Source organism: Camelus dromedarius, chromosome 20 (genome assembly GCF_036321535.1).
Source record: "Camelus dromedarius isolate mCamDro1 chromosome 20, mCamDro1.pat, whole genome shotgun sequence".
Taxonomy (NCBI): Eukaryota; Metazoa; Chordata; class Mammalia; order Artiodactyla; family Camelidae; genus Camelus; species Camelus dromedarius.
In genome coordinates, this window is record NC_087455.1 from 21,344,978 (window position 1) to 21,361,758 (window position 16,781).

The 16,781-nt window shown below is 32.4% G+C and overlaps 1 protein-coding gene across 1 annotated transcript in view; it reads left to right on the plus strand.

Moving 5' to 3' along the window:
- The window catches only part of CSMD3 (CUB and Sushi multiple domains 3), a 1,010,791-nt gene that overhangs the window by 581,542 nt on the left and 412,468 nt on the right, over window positions 1-16,781 (plus strand). The gene's annotated exons all lie outside the window — the stretch shown is intronic.

Genomic DNA, 16,781 nt, shown 5'->3' on the forward strand with positions numbered 1-16,781 from the left:
AATTACTACTGCACATCCCAATATTGATAGTGATGGAGAATAATAATTAACTACACATGTGTACCACAATCTTTTGTTTTAGTTCCACTTATAAAAGATAGATGCAAGAATTGTGAAATCATGCCTATCTTTGACACATGATTAACCTTGATAAAAGTCAGAGACAATGGATGAAGGGGTATACATACAATGTACATATTAGAAATGCAATTTTGAAATTCTGACTGAAAAAAATGTATGTTAATAAGTTTAATTAAAATCTGTGCTTAAAAGATGAAAATATAGAAGAGACCATCAGAACGTTTTGCTACTTGAATTTATTTTTTCTATTGTAAAAATCATTATTCTCGATCTTATCAATTAAACAATGGATTATTAATAAACAGAATCCTCCTACTTGCATAATAATACTTTCTAACCAGAGTTTATTTTTTCAAGCATTGGCTTGTCATGCCTTTGTGTTCAAACACAGGGAAATTAATGCATGATGTTGTCAGGGAGACAGGACACATGCAATCTGTGTTTTTAACTTGAGACTAAATTTGGTACTATATTAATTTGAATAGTTCAGGAAATCTGTATAAATGTCAGTTTAAAAAACCAAAAAATTTAGCCTGATTATAATTTTAAATATAGTCTTCCTTCACTTAAAATTCATTTCTATCCTCAGTAAATACAGCAGAGTTACAGAGGTTAAAGAATGGTCAGCTTCTGTTGAAACTATCTGTGTCTTGATTTTTTTCTTTCTCCTAATTTTTTCCACTCTAAATGGCTAAGTAAATTTGACATTTTTATATTCCTCTTGGTTTTATTATTTTCTTCACCCTGTGAATGTTGCCTGTTAGAAAGTCTATAGTTGTTTAAACCTTAGAAGCTGTATTAATCATTAATGACAGCACTTCAACAAAGAACACAGTTATTAAAGCTCATGCACAGTTTGGAGTGGCAAGGTAGTCCTATCGATATTTACAGCACTTTTCACTCCACTGCAGTTCGAGCGCTGAAAGTACATTGTAAAGTAGCACAACTGAGCATAATTTGCTGGGTTTTTTTCTGCTCAGTTTTCAACAAATAATTTAAAAATGTATGTATTTCCTAAAGATCTGCTATGTGTCAGCTGCTGAATGAGTTGTTGACGATGAAGAGAACAACCAGATAGTCTCTCTTCCTCTCAGGAATGCCAACTATTTACACACAAATATCCACAGAGATGAGATACTTGAAACCAACCCAGGAGATTCTTAATGAATAGCGCCCTTATTATTTTCCCTCCCTTTTATCTGGTCCTTCCAGTCTGACCTCCACACTGCTTATGGTGATCTCCCAGTAATAGAGAGATGATCATATTACTCTCTGGTTTAACCTGTTTCCATACTTTTCACTCCCTGAAGGTGAAGTCCAGAACCTCGATACATCTTATCCCCCATCGTATCCCCCAGCTTTTTTTTATTTCCTACAATCCAGTTGTATAAAATTATTCATAATTCTCTGAACACAGCAAGTTGTTTCACACTTCTCCTCTTACCCTCAGTAATTTCTACCTGGATCTATATTCTTATTGTAATTCAGCATCACATCACTCATCGTTTGAGACAAATTTCAAATATTTCTTCTGTGAAGCCTTCCTTAATTCTGCCTGTTACAAAAGAATACTTCCTCTGTTTTACAAACCTTACATTATATAAACTACATAACAAGATACAAATATGTCATATTAATCTTTATTTTTCCATTAGCAACCCCCTGCTATATCATCATAGGGGATTATTTGTTCAATAAAACTGAAAACATGACTTGACCTATATAACATGATGTAATATAGGGTAAAGCATGCCCTTAAAAACTTAGTTTACCATGATTTATTTCCTACTGTGAAAATCATGTTTTTGCATTCTCCATAATTTAAAACCTGAGCTCACAGCTGAAGCACAGTTCATTTTGAGAAGTTTCAAATTTTGATGTGCAGATAACTTTAGCAACTTTGCACCAAAAACAATTTTCATAATTACTATGCTCTCTGTTAAGTAATGAGTTGGTTGTAAATGGAGCACCTGCTAAAAAACCTTTACAGATTTGATCTGAAGAGATCTTTTTTATCATTGGTAGATTTGCATGAAATAGCATTAAACGTAGAAACTCATAAATTAAATGTATATTTTATTGTACACTTTGTCTTTTAGATAACATAACAGTTACATGTTTTTGAGAGTAAGAGAGAACCTAGCTATAAAACCATCTGGTCATTTTTATCTTCAGGTAATTATTTAGGAAATTTAAATATTTTTCTATGGCTACAAGTCTCTTCATATTTCTTCTTAGATTAATGTTGGTTATTTATATTTCGTTAGAAAATTTTCTAGGATATAAATAAAAGTTTTCAAATATATTGACATTTGATATATAGTTTATTAAAAAAAACTTTTTATGGAAAAAATAATAAAGATATCTTACCCAGATAATTTATTTATGGTGGCTGTTAGTGCCAAAGAGGAATTTTTCACTCTGTCTCTTTGCCTGCAGCTACTTTTTTTGCTTGCCCCGCAAATCCTTCCATTTTCTTCTAGTAACTGAACTGTTTTCAGCTTTGATGAACCTTATGTCTTCCAATTCTGTATGGCTTTATAGGTTTGGACTGAACTAATCAGAATTCCTTTTGATATGGTTATCATTCTAGGATCTGGGGGAGCTGATATAGATGTAGGTGAAAGAAAATCTCTTTTCTGAGGTTGTAAACTCTTAAGGGTCATTTAACTTGGTGCTACTGGTGGCCAGCTGTTGCTACCTATGTCAGTAACTTGCCAACACAGACAGGGCAGAACCAACAGATGGAAAGAATGCAAAACAGTATTGTAGACAAAACTGAAACTCCTAAATGCCTGAGGGAAATACTAGACCTTGGTTTTCCAATTGTATAAGGCGATAAACTTTTCCTTATTTAAGCTATGGTGAGTTCAGTTTCTGTCAATTATAGCTAATTAAGCTCTAATTAACATACTTGCCATCTCTTTGTTGTTTAATTCCTCCAACTTAGAAAAACAGGAAGATCTAAACTATAGTTCAGTGCTTGCAGAATCAAATATATATCTTTTTTCCTTTCTTTCATTTTTTTGTTTAAGCATGGAAAAACACCATAGATGGGTCTCAGGGAGAGTGTGTAATCATAGAAAGTAACAGTTATATTTGAGAAAGTAATATTCAGTAAATTCTTAGATTTTTTTTTCAGGAAAAGACACATAGAAATATTAGAGTTCTGTAATCATCTCTACTAACTGTATACATCCGTAGTGAGCAAAATTATTAATCTTAGCACCTTGTGCCTAAATGCCATTATTTATGAATTAAGTTTTGTTCCCAGTTTTTTTTTGTCCTCAAATTATATCATGATATCGATTGAGATGTTTTGAAAGTAGCATCAATTCCTTGGTTTTTACATAAGTAATTATGACATTGAGACATAATATTGCTTAGTTTTCACTGAAATCATGTGTGGGATAATGGAAAAATTATGTAAAATGTTTTTGCTATTTTCTCTGCCTTAAGATTTCTGTTATTAACAGTTTAGAAATTGACCCACACTATATATGGTCAATTAATTTTCAACAAAGGTGCTAAGGAGTTCAACAGGGAAAGAGTATATATATTTTTTGAATGAATAGTACTCAAACAATTGGATACCCACACATCAAAAAAGAAAATCTCAATCCTCCCTTAACTCACACAATATACAGAAATTAACTTGAAATGGATTATAGACCTAAATATAAGAGCTAAAACTACAAAACTTCTGGAAAAAAAACCTAGAAGAAAAGCATAGTTAACTTAGCTTAGGGAAAGTTTTCTTACATATCACACCAAAAGCATATTATATATGTTACGGACTAAATGTTTGTGTTCCCTCAAAAATTCTTATGTTGAAGCCCTAACCCCTAATGCGATTGTATTTAGAGGTAGGACATTAGGAAGGTAATTAGATTTAAGTGAAGTCAAGCGGGTGGAACCTACATGATGGATTAATGCCCTTATAAGAAAGAAACAGCAGAGAGCCTACCCTATCTCCAAGCACTCACACTGAGAAAAGACCATGCGAGTACACAGAGAAAAGGTACTTGACTGTAATCCAGGAAGCATCCTCACCAGAACCTGACCAGGCTGGCACCCTGATCTTAGACATCTCAATAGAGGACTTGTATCCAGAATACATAATGAATTTTAATAACTCAATAATAGAATAAATCAAATAATCCAATTTAAAATTACTAAAAGAACTGGCCAGTCACTTGACCAGAGAAGAGATACAGATGGCTTAAAAGCATATGGAAAGAATATTCACCATCATCATAGTTAAGGCAATGCAAATTAAAACCACAAGGAGATACCACCATATACCCACTAGAAGGATGAAGATTAAAAATATTGACTTAGCGAGAAAGTCAAACAACTGGACCTTACAAACACTGTTGGTAGGAACATAAAATGTTATAGCCACTTTTAAAAACAGTTTGATAGTTTCCTAAAGTTAAACACATGCCTACCATACAACCCAGCCATTTCCCTCTTAGACATTTTCCAAAGAGAAGTGAAAGCAAATGTCTATAGAAAGACTTGTATAAGTATACATAGCATATGTATATATTTTTAAAATCTCCCCAAACTGAGAAAACAATCTGAATGTTTATCCATAGGTGAGTATATAAACAAAATGAGGTATGACCACACAATGGAATACTACTCATCAATAAAAAAAAAGAAAATACTATTAACACATGCAACAAGATGGATGAAAATCAAAATGATCATGCTCAGTGAATAGAGCCAGACCAAAACAAATGTACATCCTGCATGAGTCTGTTTGTTTAAAATTCTAGAAAATGCTAACTGAAATTCATAATAACAGAAAGCAGATTGTTAAGAAAAGAAAACCTCATCCAAAAATGGGCAAAAGACCTAAAAAAGCAGTTCTCCAAGGAAGAAATACAAATGATCAATAGGCACATGAAAAAATGCTCAATATCATTAATTATCTGAGAAATGCAAATCAAAACTACAATGAGGTATCTGTCACCTCACACCAGTCAGAATGGCCATCATTCGAAAGTCCACAAATGACAAATGCTGGAGAGGCTGTGGAGAAAAGGGAACCCTCCTACACTGCTGGTGGGAATGCAGTTTGGTGCAGCCACTATGGAAAACAGTATGGAAATTCCTCAAAAGACTAGGAATAGACTTGCCATAAGACCCAGGAATCCTGCTCCTGGGCATATATCCAGAAGGAACCCTACTTCAAAATGACAGCTGCAACCCAATGTTCATAGCAGCACTATTTATAATAGCCAAGACATGGAAACAGCCTACATGTCCATCAACAGATGACTGGATGAAGAAGATATGGTATATTTATACAACGGAATACTATTCAGCCATAAAAACTGACAACATAACACCATTTGCAGCAACATGGATGTTCCTGGAGAATGTCATTCTAAGTGAAGTAAGCCAGAAAGAAAGAAAAATACCATATGAGATTGCTCATATGTGGAATCTAAGAAAAAAGAAAACATAAATACAAAACAGAAACAGACTCAGAGACATAGAATACAAACTTGTGGTTGCCAAGGTGGCGGGGGGTGGGAAGGGACAGACTGGGATTTCAAAATGTAGAATAGATAAACAAGATTATACAGTATAGCATAGGGAAATATACACAAGATCTTATGGTAGCTCACAGCGAAAAAAAATGTGACAATGAATATATGTATGTTCATATATAACAGAGAAATTGTACTCTACACTGGAATTTGACACAACATTGTACAATGACTATTACTCAATAAAAAAATGTTAAATAAGAAAGCAGATTGTTTGAGGAGCACTGAGATGAAAGGAGGAATGGAATACCAGGGCCAGAGAAGCATTTTGTGGATGATAAATGTGTTAATTACTTTGGCTATGGTAATGGTTCATACGTATACACATAAATTAATCAAACTGTATCTTTTAAACATGGGCAGTTTACTGTTTGTCAATTATACCTCAGTGAAGCTGTAAACAAATGTTTTTGTTAACATTACCAAGTAATGTTTCAAAGTGAATACTAATGTAAGCTGTATTATTTTTAATGGTGTTATTATTTTGAGAGAAATAAGAAGAAGATTATGAGCAAAATGTTCTGACAGTTTTGACAAGAAGGCAAGAGCAATGTTTCATTCAAAATAACTGTAAGTAGAAAAGAATAATATATTCTCAAAATATATTTTTAAGTGCTAATTGGATATACTTTGCAGATTTCAAGTTTTTCTTTATCTTTTTTAGTAGGTATTATAAACAAGATTTTTTTAGTATTATAAACAAGACTTTCAATGATATAATAGAGATTATGATAAGGAAATTTTTTTATACCCAAGCAGCAAAAGAAGTGCTGAAAATTGCCTTCATTTTTACATTTTTTATTAAAATACTCTTAGTCTTATGCAAGGTGATAAAAAGAGAAAATTCATTATAATCAATTACTTATTTCTTAATCCTGCTAGTACCTGCCTGAGAAAACCTGATTTGTTCTTGTGAAAAACCAATTCTTATTGAAACTGGAAACATTCTTTCTCCAGTTAAATGAGCTTTTTAAATTTTTGCTCCACTTATATGATATTTTTCCAACTTTTTATTAGGATATTTCTCCAGTAGTCACCATTTGTAGAATACCAAAATTAAGCCTTGCCATATTTCTGATTAGTATCAGTTAAAAAAGTATTAATCATATAAGATGTTTATATAGTAGAGATGTGATGGTACCTGGCAAAACAGTTAATGGTGTATGTACATTTTGTCCTTTTAGTTAGTACACTGAAACAAAGATAATTGCACAGTCCATCATTGCACCTTCGTAGTACTTACCACAATTTAAATGGATGATGGTCCAGTAAATATATCAAACTGTAATCTGCAAAAGAGCTCACTGAGATTAATGAGAAACCAAAATTACCTTCAATATTAAAGAATTACTATGTTACTAACAATTGATTCCCTGTTCAAAGAACAAATACATATATAATGCCTAAATTATATTAATTCACTTCTAAGGATAAAATGAAAGGCTTTGTAAACCTCTTAATTATAGCTACTTAACCATTATTTTGTAGGAGAAAAAACAAATGAAAAGTTTTTGATCAAATGAAAAAGTTTTGAATACTTAGTCTCCGAATTAACCATAAATATGATACATTGGAAATTTAAATATCTGAAATATACTTCTTTTATTTAAGAGTAAGATAAAAATAGGCTGAATTTTTTTTGGCTTAATAAAGATATTTTTATTGTTGACTAGCATTTCATTGTATAAATACATGACTGTTGTTTTAATTGGAATATTAGATATTTTAGCTTTTTTTAAAAAAAATTTTATTGAACTATAGTCAGTTTACAATGTTATGTCAACTTCTGGTGTATAGCACAATGCTTCAGTCATACATGAATATACATATATTCATTTTCATATTATTTTTCACTGTAAGCTACTACAAGATTTTGAATATAGTTACCTATGCTAGACAGTATAAACTTGTTTATCTATTTTATATATACCAGTTAGTATCTGCAAATCTCGAACTCCCAGTTTATCCCTTCCCACCCTTCTCCCCCTGGCAACCACAAGTCTGTACTCTATGTCTGTTTTATATTAAGTATATTAATTGATATAATTTTATATTTGTCTTTTTTTTTTTTTTTTTTTAGATTCCACATATGAGTGATATCATATGGTATTTTTCTTTCTCTTTCTGGCTTACTTCACTTAGAATGACGATCTCCAGGGCCATCCATGTTGCTGCAAATGACATTATTTTATCATTTTTATGGCTAAGTAGTATTCCATTGTATAAATATACCACAGCTTCTTTATCCAGTCATCTGTCGATGGACATTTAGGCTGTTTCCATGTCTTGGCTCTTGTAAATAGTGCTACTATGAATATTGGGGTTCAGGTATCTTTCTGAATTAAGTTTACCTCTGGAAATATGCCCAGGAGTGGGATTGCTGGGTCATATGATAAGTATATTTTTAGGCTTTTACGCAATCTCCATACTGTTTTCCACAGTGGCTGCACCAAACTGCATTGCCACCAACACTGTAGGAGGATTCCCTTTTCTCCACACCCTCTCTAGCATTTATCATTCATGAACTTTTGAATGATGGCTATTCTGACTGTTGTGAGGTGATACCTCATTGTAGCTTTAATTTGCATTTCTCTGATAATTAGTGATAATGAGCATTTTTTTTTTTATGTGCCTATTGGTCATCTGTATTTCTTCATTGGAGAATTGCTTGTTTAGGTTTTCTGCCCATTTTTGGATTGGATTGTTTGTTTTTTTCTTAGTAAGTCATATGAGCTGCTTATATATTCTGGAAAGTAAGCCCTTGTCAGTCTCATCTTTTGCAAATATTTTCATCCGTTCTGTAGGTTATTGTTTTGTTTCGCTTATGATTTCCTTTGTTGTGCAAAGCTTGTAAGTTAAATTAGGTCCCATTTGTTTATTTTTGCTTTTATTTCTATTGCTTGGGTAGACTGCTCTAGAAGAACATTGCTGAGATATATGTGAGATAATGTTTTTAGGCTAAATGATTTTTAATTTAAGTATACGCTCATGAATTTTTGGAAAGAAAGTACCATATCTTGATCCAGAAACTTATTTTTTGGACTACTTTTCTTCTTCTTTGCCTTATTCTAAATTTGGTATTTTTAATTAAATCTTCAAATACTGTATATTGGTTTTATATAAAAATCATGAACAGGACTTTTAAAATTTTTTTCTTATAAGTGAAAATGTTATCTCTACATTCATTCAGCAAATTCTTTAAATGTTTCCTAGTAAGCAAATATTGCAATGGAAGCCTTGAATGTATTTCTAAAAGACATTTGTCATGTTAAAATTGCCATTTCTTGGTTCATTTGAACAGCATAGAACTTACTGAAATGTCACTTGTATTACTTCTGTTGGAAGTGGTTCTTTTTTAAAGCCATGTAGATAAGTAAGATTTTATGTTGGGCCACTAATTAGTTTTGAAGACAGAAAAGATTTAAACCTTTAGGGAAGTTCAGTATTTTCAGTTGCCTTTAAAAGAGAAGGAAACAGCTTAATTGGAATTTTCTAAAATATGGGGCTGCTAGCAAGAAAAAAGAAAAAAGAATTTCATGTGTGGAAAATCAAAGAAGCATCTATGATTCATAATCCTGTTCAGAGCCCAATGTATATTACTGTAACACTTTGAAAGTAATACACTTCCAACATAAAACAGGATTATTCTCTATACTCAAAATTATATTTCTGTTCATTTGAAAGAAAAGTTCAATAATGTAAAAATTGAATTTAATACAAACAGTTCCATTTTATTTTAAATGAAATAATTAACATATAATACACATAGCTTTTCTAGACTGAAAATATAAGTAAAGGTCCTTATTTTCCACTCAGATGCATTATTTTAGCATCTGGATCTCAAGAGTTGTGATCGATGACACATTATTATTTGGTTAAAATGGTCATGCTATTAAATTTCAAATAATCTTTGTAGTATTAGTAAAATGTATTGTGAGGATGAAAAAGGAAGAAAAGTTTACTATTGATTTTGTTAAATATATTTGAAGGATTTTCCCCTATACTATGAATCCCTTACATCTTTCTTTACCCCATATCAAATTTTAAATATTTTCATCAGGTTGTACCACAAATCTTTATGCTCAACATGTCCAAAACAAATTCCTTACATTTTACGAAAACCTTATTTTCATATTTTTTCCTTTTCCTCTGATAATGACTCACCATCTACTGTTACCTACCCTAGAAATTTCAGAATCATCTTCCACTCTACCTTCCATCTATTCTTTTTCTCAATTATGTGTTAAAATGATCCCATCTCTTAGAAAGAGGGATATATCCTTATTTCAGCCATTTATTCTTATTTTTTCATTTAATTCACTGTAGTCTTCTAACTGGTCTCTATCCCTATTACATGCTTGCTTCATTCCAAATTTATCTTTATAAAGCATAAATTTGATCATGTAATTCCCTGCTTCTCTAATACAAACCAGTTGAAAGCCAACCAAACAATAAACAAAAAAAAAACATTTTGATGAATCCGTATGGATTATATTATGTGAAACCAATTTATGAACTTAATTTCAAATAATATATAATAAAATATAAACTTCCTGGAATGCCATATTGAGACATTTATAATTTGCCTACTACTTACTTTCAATATGTGTACAAACAAAATGGAAAACAACAATGAATTTGGCAATTTACTTAAATGAAAGCCAGATAAAGACCTCTACTGAATATTTTCTAACTGAAAGGCATTAACATTTCACGTCTGTAGCCCTCAGCACATTTAGGATAGTACGATGGACAGAACTGCTGTTTGGTAATAGTATGTTTGAATTGAACCATCTAGCCCAATATTCTTTGTTTATATATGATAATACAAATACGTTAAGAAGTAAAATAGTTTGCCCAAAGTAGATAAAAGAACCAGAACTAGAACTCAAGTCTCTTAAAGCACAATGATATATCTACTGCCTCTTTCACATAATTAAAAAGATAAGGCAGAACTGTTGTTTGTTTGTTAGCAAGAATTTCACTTAATAAAATAGTTCTTAGTTCAGAAATAAGTTTGTATGATCAAAGACACGAGCATGCCATCTGGTGGTAACTTACACGAAGCAGCTGTATTAAATGACCTCTAATGCTAACAGAAGGTAAACCAGGAGGGTAGGGTTGATAATATAGCTTTTCAAGCATAAGATTGTATTAAAGGTAAATATAAATACACTATTGTTCACATAGTTCACCTTGTGAAGTAAAACATTCATCTTCAAGATATTTGGCTGAGGTCAAATGACACTGACAATACAGTGGAGCCAGTCTTACTGATTATAACTTCCATGTGCTATACATACATATACACAAACATAGAACATAATATATTAACACAATAGCACTTGCATACAAATGATAAATACATATGAGGGCATGCTCAAAAATGTTTTCACCAATAGAAGTATATAATCAAAAATATTTCTACATGGTTGCAAACATGTGAACTAAACACAGGGGGAAAAAAACTTTTTGTTGGCATGTTTAACAATTTCCTAAATAGTTTTGATACAGTATTACAAGAGGCAGAATGTTGGCAAATATCAATGCCTTAATTTATACTTGGTTATGAGCAAAAAAACCCATAAAATTCATCATGAAAAATATTTCTAGATTTTATCTCTGGCATAGATTTCAGTAATTCATTTGAAGCCAAAATGTTCAATTCCCAAGTCAGACAGTAAAAAAAAGGGGATAAAAAGAAAATTAGCTACATAATGTGAAAAAAAATTACATATATTTATAAACATATTTCTTGTTATATATTACAATATATTTATAATATCAAAATTAATAATAGCAACGTATTTCAAGCCAAACTAGAATTAACTTATGAAAGAATTCCGTTGGTGGTCTCCTTTTTTGTGGGTGATTGAGGCATTTCTTTTCAGCACTATGTTTAATGAGAAATAAATGAAACTGTGGTATGGTCCCACCAGTAAGTAAATCTTGAGTTGCCTCCATGTTAGTAAATAAATTAGAAAAATCGATGTGGTAATTTGAAGGTGTCCCATGGTAAATTGAAACAAAGATTGCATCTGCTTCTTTAAAAAGAGACGTGGATGACTTCTTAATCAGCCCTCCACTTTTTCCTTATGGAAATTCCTGTACTAGCAAAGCCATTTGCAGAGGGCACAAGTCCGGGGAGAAATTTGAATAATCACATTTTCACAAAGGAGAATATTGGTGGTCAGGTTTTAAGAAGTGACTTTTCCAGTAAGAGATACTGTTGGCAATCCCTCATAAGACTTTTAAATCAAACCAGAACACATTGAAGTGAGCATTCTTAAGAGGTCCACTGAGCCTAAAATAACAGCACTGGTCTGGCTATTTCTGCTCATGTTGGAGATTAATGCGGGAGATCTGGGAAGAAATATGACTACAAAAATGTAAAAACATTTAAAATTACGATGTGTTTTTAAAACTCATTGAAGTTCAAAACGAAAAATAACAATAAATTATTTTTATTATTTATACAATATTTGGCTCCAAAACAATGCAATATGCATTGTTAGTTTAATGTGTTTCAATTTCCATCAACAAATATTTAAAATCTTTTGTTCTACTGTATGATCTGCATTTATATGTAACAGCTTTTAATAAAAGTTATGAACTAAGCCTTTTAGTTACCAATAATGTAACATTTAGGTGTGGTGTCAAGGATAAAAAAAAAAAAGAAAAGAAAAACTGACATATTTCATTTTGTCCCAACAAATAACTCAAACTAAGTATCTGTCTGAGATCATCTTAGTCTATTCTAGCAGTGAGGAGTAAGCAGTTCTACTCCCAATCTCTGACTGTTCTTGAAGACTGAAAGGCAGATATGCCTTTATTTACTTCTTCTAGATAAAAAGTTTTACACCTGAAAACTTTTGCCTAGACTCTGCATGTTATATTGGTTGTTATTTGTGACCATGCTATATTAATTTTTTAAAATAAATTGGTTATAGAAGAGTGTCATGGTTGGGGATGGATGGTATTTGTGGAAATGCAGTGAGTATAGTGGTTAAGAGTTTAGTATTGGAATCAGATGGCCTGGTTTGAATTTGGATCCCAATACTTACTTGCAGTGTGAGACCTTCACAAGTTACTTACTTTGCCTATGCTTCCTTATCTGTAATATATGGTTGATAATAGTATCTCATAGTGCCTTTGAAAGGAGCACATTACTTAGAAAAGTGCCTGGCATATACAACACTAAATAAAACATAGCTATTATTCTCAGAATAATGATTATTACTACAAGATACAATTTTGCTCAAAAACAGGATTCCTTTCAGTCAAAATTTTATTCTAAGAAAATTACAGTGAATATCAGAAACATTGTAATAATAGTTTGAAACAAACTCAATTTATAGTTTTCAAATTGAAGAGCATAAGGAACTCTATATATTAATCAAAGACAGAATGGATATACCATCACAATATTATGTTCTAGTACCATATGCAATTATTATTCAGTAGTTACTCTTTAAACATTGCCAACAAAGATCTAATCATCTAGTAGGAATGAAATAGAATTTATAACATTAGTTGTATATAATTCAGTGCAATATAAATTTTATGGGTTTGCCATTAGGGCTTTCTTTATCACTCTAAAAGCTAAATTCTGACCCTAGCAGAGAATTTTTATGTCATATTTTAACTAATTACAAGGAAGATATCACTGATCCTTCAGCAGTGTGGAGAGCTTCATCAAGGACAGATCATCAAAGACACGTATATTTGTATCATTTAATATAATAGGCAAAGCCTCCTTTACCTCACAGCCATTTACTTCATTGATTCTCTCCTCCTTTCTAAAAATCAGAACCAATAGGGATTTTGATTAATTCCTTCAGTTGTATATTTAGATCTTTATCCCTAACTTGCCTTAAATGTATCCAAAAGATAGATAGATAGAGAGATAGACAGACAGACAGTCAATCCACAAGAATCATGTGTAGTCGATGTAACAAGGCATTCTAGTTCTATAATAATCTCTTCAAGTGAAACATCTTTTCTTAAACTTCAATGGGAAAAAATTAAGCGAAAAACGTCATTGAGAACTCTAATAAAAAATCTCCTGTAGACCAATATGATGCATTATTATCCATTGTGCTAACATACTAAAAATTACTACAATTTAAAAGTTGAAATAAATTTGAAACAAATAAGTAGAGGTGGAGGTTGAAATATAATATGCTTCCAAAATGTAAAATCAAATATAGAATTAAACTCTTCAAGGCACCCTTTCACAGTACCAAAAAAAAAAAAAAAAAAAAAAGAAGAAGAATTTTGCATTCCAATCTAGCATATGCACAACTCAGAACATTATGCCAAGGCAATTATGCTTATTAACTGATTGTTTTCTAAGAAAAGCAGATGGTAAAGTAAATTATATTCTTGGGAATTTTTCTTAGACTTCCCATTTCTCTAGAGTGTTCTTCAGTGAAGAATTAAAACAGAATTAATGAAAAGGCTCCCAAATCAAGTCAATTAATGGAGAGCTGTCCCATTAACTGTCCCCACAACATTACCGGTGACATTTTGCTATTTTGGATTTAATTCTTTTGGGTAGTAACCTCATCTTTAAAATACTGCTATTAGGAACACTTGAAGATAGTTTTAAGTTATCATTGGTTTTATTTGGACCAGAGAAAACTCTGCAACTGGTCCAGATGCCTTTTGGGAGCCAGCTGTTGCAAGTTTGATGAACTGTTCTAAAAAGACATATTGAGTGTATACTTCGAGAAAGTGACCAATATATTATACAGATATCCCCCATTTTTCAAGTTTGCTTTACACTACCTCATTTTCATGAAGGATCTACATTAGTACCTGTATTCACTAATTGAACAAAGAAAATCTAAAGAGGATTTTCACTTTTATGAAAAAAAGTGAAATGTGAAAATAGTGTTCAGCATTTGTTTTGTAGCCAGCTGTTATAGAGGCTGTGTGTACCCTGGTCAGTAAGAGTGCATCCACCAAGCTCCTTCCCCAGGAGCTACACTCAGCATCTCAGCATCAAGCCGCCATAGATTTGAGCTGTGTCTGTGAGCATCTGTGCTTTATCTCAGTTTATTTTGTGCATCTATTAGGAAGATGTGTCCTAAGGTAATTGCTTCTTTGCTTTACTCTTTATGGTTTACAAAAGATTTCATAGGAATGTTCTACTTTTGAATAGCAGGGAAAACCTGTACCCCTCTCTTCACATAGCCAGAACACAGTCCTGGAAAGTGAGGGTTGAAAGTGGAAGTGGCATCCCTCACTATTACTAATAAATCACTTAAAAATGTTTGTTTCTAATCTCCACAGCTTTGGTCTCTGCTAGTTGAGGTCTTACTTCTTAAGAGAACAAAGGAATTCCACTAGGGGATGCAACAGTTCTGTTCTTCTTGTGGCTGAGATTGTCCCCTGACTGCATTGAGCCTCTCAAGCTACTCCATCAACAGGCAAATAAGGAATTTACTGTATTGACTGTGGTGATTGATCCTGATTATAAACGGGAAATAGAGTTGTTAATGTACTTGCTGGTGATCAAGAAGGAGTATGTATAGAAGCCAGTAGATTTTGAAGGCTGCCAATGAATACTTTTGTGCACAAAAATAAATTAATGAAAAATTGCAACACATATCAGCAGGTTCATAAATGGCTCAGACTCTTCAGGAATGAAGGTTTGGGTCACATCATCATGACCAGCTGAAGTGGTGGCTGAGGGAAAAATATGAAATGCTTGGTGAAGAAAGAAATTTGGACACCAAAAATGTCTTTGTGACCAATTATAGAAGGGAAACAAAAGAATGACATAGCTATCAGTATTCTCTTCCTTGCTTTGTTATGAACATATTTGCATGTATATAATATAAGTGTGTATATATATATAAAATATACACACACACTAATTTTTGTCCTTTCTTTTCCTGTTTTTCTATAATTTAATATAAGGTGTGTTTTGGCGGTTAGCCTTGTTATATAGGCTTTAAATTGTAGGATGTAAAGAGGCATTGTGATTGAGACAGGTGATGAGAACTAACAGTAATTGCTGAGAATATGCATCTCTCCTCTGGAGGAAAGAGTAAACATGTCTTCATCAATACAAAGGTAGATTCCCCTATTTGGTATTGATTTCTCCAATGGGAGTCACTCTCCTGAGATTTTCAAGGTAAAAAAGAAACAGAAGCTGCAGCTCCTCAACAGACAGGTGGGTTCAGGGGCTTCATTAAAGGGCAGATTTAGTTTTGCCAGAGGTTTCATCGTTTTCTCTCTGCAAATTGCCTACTTTAAGTTACACTCAGCTAAGATTATCAGCAGCAATTCCCTGTGATTTCCTGAATGCTAGAAGCCACTTCCTTGTCCTCATCATTACTCTCAGTCTTCTCTGATTTTGTACGTTTTTAATTTCCTGTGTTATCCTTCTTGTCTAAATAACAGAGAGGTTTCTTTTTTCCAGTTAGAACCCTGTCTGATACAGTAATTACTATATTTTCGCCCAACAAATACTTGAAATTATTGCTCTGAGGAAAATGAAGGCTTCTCTTCTCAACGTAATTCATATCCCTAAAATCTCAGCTTTCCCCCGTCTTTTAGATAAAACTGTAGACTTGTATATTTTTAAAAGAGATCTAAAGTAACTTTTATCTCCACTAATATAATAGCTCTCACCATGAGAGAGGGAGACTAGAGTTGATTACATCCTGACTTAGACCTTTGTTCAGCGTTTCCTTCTTTTTGAACCTGCTCCCTCAATCTCTTTGTACTGTGTCCATCCTGAGTGAACAAAGAATCCTCAGTGCTCCTATAATCTGTCAAATACCAGTATGTATACTTTCCTTTGCTCTGGCCTACTTTCCAACAGCTTTCTATCATTTGCTGTACTTCCTACATGTGCAACTTGCATTATTCATCAAACTTTTCTCCTACTCAGCCTTTCTCTAACCACACAGGCCCATTCTCCTTCTCAAAACTCCTTTAATATTTCAGGATAAATTTTGGCAGGTTATATTCACCTCTTTTTTTTTTTTCTTCATGAAGACCGCAGCCATAAGCAATTCAGTCAATTAAAAACTAGATGATTTGTAAGCACAAAAGTTGGGATAGTTAATGGAATTCTGAAGCTCAGTGTCCTTAAAATTCCTTATACCATGGTGGGTGAAC